At 49.8% G+C, this 3,236-nt stretch overlaps 1 pseudogene; it reads left to right on the forward strand.

Annotated features, from left to right (window-relative positions):
* Positions 1 to 1,412: 1,412 nt before the first annotated feature.
* Positions 1,413 to 2,756, forward strand: LOC120848627 (annotated as a pseudogene).
* The last annotated feature ends 480 nt before the right edge of the window (positions 2,757 to 3,236 follow it).

Genomic DNA, 3,236 nt, shown 5'->3' on the forward strand with positions numbered 1-3,236 from the left:
GAAAAATGCGTGATCACCATACCTTCTTGTTTTGCCTCAGATGCATTTTCTCGCATATCTCATTTTGAAGTGCTTTATTTTTTTTTGCCCGTATACCAGATATGTAATCATGTGACTGACAACAACAAAAAATATCGTCTATATACGGCTGTGGAATAACCGACACCCATGTATCCATCCATTCATCATGTAGTTTTCTCCATCCTGACTGCTCCTGGCTTCATGTTTGCGTTCGGCCTTGGTGTTGGTAATGCTACTAACGGCCGAATTCAAGAACGCCACTTCACTTTCTGCCTTTCCTTGCATTACGTAAGGAAAGAAATGGAAAGGAAAGGAAAGAAAAGGAAAGGAAAGGAAAGGAAAGGAAAGGAAAGGGGCCGTTTCGTGTACGAAACGCGCCTCGCCCTTTCCTTACGTAAAGGTGTATCCACACGACGGACCAAATTGCTGTTTTGGTCCGCGGGCCGCGCATCACGTGATCTTACGTCACCGCTTTTCGAGGTCCGCCGGCGGTCCGCGGCCCGCGCTTGTGAGAAATGCCAAGCGCTTTTGTCGCCCGGACCTTGGCGGCGGACCGCGGCGTTTTTAGTATAATTGAAGCGCTAAGTCTGGCAACAAGCTGACTTTTGTTGTTTGGATTGGAATCCAAATACAAAGCCGTTTTCTTTTGGCGCCAACTGTTGAAGACGAAGAAGACGAACCTTTTGTTTTGCGACGATGCAACTTTTTACTTCATCGCGCTCGTGGAGCAATTCCCCGCTCTGTGGGACAATAGTCGCGACGTCCACTCAAATAATCATCTAAAGATGTCCCCATGCCTTTTTCGCTTCACTTAAGTCCTCCTCGTCCTCAATAGTCAACGCCAGGGCCACCGCGGCCGAACGTCTCTTTCGTTCAACCTCCATCTTGGCTCCTTACAAATAGCCTCAAAGCAGCTCGCTGCATGCGTCTGGCGGAGCTGTGAGGTCGAGGGTTAGACCGGCCCGTTCACTCTGTCGTCTGCTCTTTTGGTCCGCCGTGTGGATGCTCATTGCAGCCGGGCGGCCCGCGGGCCGCGCATCACGTGATCAATCGGTCCGCGGCCCGGTCCGTCGTGTGGATACACCTTAAGGAGCAGACGAAAGGCTCCTTCGTCGTCCAAGGGAGAACGACGACGACGACGCTCCAGCCAGGACGATCGAATTTGTCGCTCTAGGAAGACTACGTTATTTTATGGTTATTTCCTGGTTTATTGACCGAATATTTCCCTGGTTTTTCAAGAAGACGTCTCCTGTCCACACCCAATTAGGAGCTACGCCTCTGCCCAACGGGGGCCACGTAATATGAGCCTCCCGAATCCACCACAGCCTAACCAGGATGAATCTGGATCTGCCGAACCACATCACAAGCCTGAAGACTCTCATGATAGCGTCATGGATGACTTCGAGGACGAAGCTGGGTGGCAAACCCAAACGTCGAAGAAGAGACGTCACGGCTCAAAGTCAAGTGAGGACACAATCATAACTCAGCCGGGTTATAATCTCACAGTCATTGTTAAGCCTAACGACCCAACCACGATCATCACCAACATGAACCCTCTGGTACTAAAACAATAGCTGGACAGTCTGGCCCCAGACGGTGTCATCCAGATTCGGCCCAACTACCGATTGAATCTTCTGGCCATCGATGCTAGAAATGTAGAATCCACAAAAGCACTCCTGCAACTGAAGAACCTGGGAACAGTTCAAGTTCAAACTTACGAACCTCCTCCACCATCGGCATCTGTGGGTATTATTCGAGGAGTATCTGCAGACATCGAGGACGCTGATCTCTTGGCAGCCATGCGAGAAAAAGCTTCAGTAATCCAGGTGAGAAGACTTGGAAAGTCAGAAATTGTCAAACTGGTCTTCGCAACAAAATCCTCACCTGAATATGTCACTGCCGGGCATACACGTTACAAAGTTCTTCCCTACCTTGAAAAGCCAAGGCAGTGTCCGAAGTGCAATCGCTTCGGCCACATTGCAAGCACCTGTCTTAAGGCGCAGCGCTGCAGTCGTTGTGGCGGCGACCACGGAGTAAATGAGTGTGCAGCGGAGCAGCCTAAATGTGCCAACTGTAAGAAGCGCCATGATGCGACATCAAAAGTCTGCGCCATCTACAAAGTAGAAAGACAAATCAGCAACTACAAAAGCTCGAAAAATGTAAACTACACTTCCGCTAAATCTGCTATCGAAAACGACCAACAGGCGCGTGGAACTGGAAGACACTGGACACCTCGAAAACGATCACAAGGCTCAAAAGAAGATAAGCAATCATGCATTCCACTCCAGAGCGAGGATAACTTCCCTCCTTTGGAAAACTTGACAGGCAAAACTGCTCCAGACGCCTCAGCAGCTCCCCCAGTACAGTCTGGACCAAGCACTCAGCCATCTAGTGCTTCAGCAGCTACCGCCAAAAAAGGCCCTTCAAGAGGTCTGACCCGGCCAACCCGAAAGCACAGTGAGCCACCTGGTGATCCTAAACCAATACCTAATGCAACACCTAAGCCTCAAAGCTTCGGAAGTGCGATTTGTACGTTAGCCATACAGCTACGTACCTTTCTCACGTCTCTAAATTTTCCATTCGCTCAGGCACTGGTTACAGTAATCGACATGCTCCTGCCACTTGCCAGCTCCTGGTCTAGGTAGTCTCGCCTTAATAAGGCCGGACTGCAATCGACGCAAAATCATCTTCCTCGCTGCGCAAGACGCTGTTTAATACCTCAGATTCTTCAGTGGAATGTTAATGGACTACGAAATCGGATAGACGACTTACGGCAATATTTACAAAGGCACCAAATTGAAGTACTAGCCCTCCAGGAGACAAACTGCCAACCACAATCGATTCGTCTGTCGCCCTATGTTATCTACAATAGTACGCCTCGGACGACTCTCACATCAACAGATCCTCCAAAGGCATCCTTGTACGTACACCGAGATCTACCTCAATTACAAGTGGACCTGTCGGACTTGTGCGACAACATCGCCGAATATGTCACTGTCACAATCAAAAAAGGGAACTCAGACGTCACTGTCATCTCAGTCTACATTAGACCTAACGTTCAGTGGGACCCCTCCTCATTGCGTGCAATTCTCTCACGATGCGCACCAGCCACCCTGTTTCTTGGGGATTTTAACGCCCACAACGAGACCTGGAGGGATAAGAAAACAACACCTCGCGGGCGACTGCTTGAGGATGCCGCAACTGCCCTTGGTCTT

The sequence above is a fragment of the Ixodes scapularis genome, unplaced genomic scaffold, assembly GCF_016920785.2.
Source record: "Ixodes scapularis isolate PalLabHiFi unplaced genomic scaffold, ASM1692078v2 PGA_scaffold0__279_contigs__length_252992795, whole genome shotgun sequence".
NCBI lineage: Eukaryota > Metazoa > Arthropoda > Arachnida > Ixodida > Ixodidae > Ixodes > Ixodes scapularis.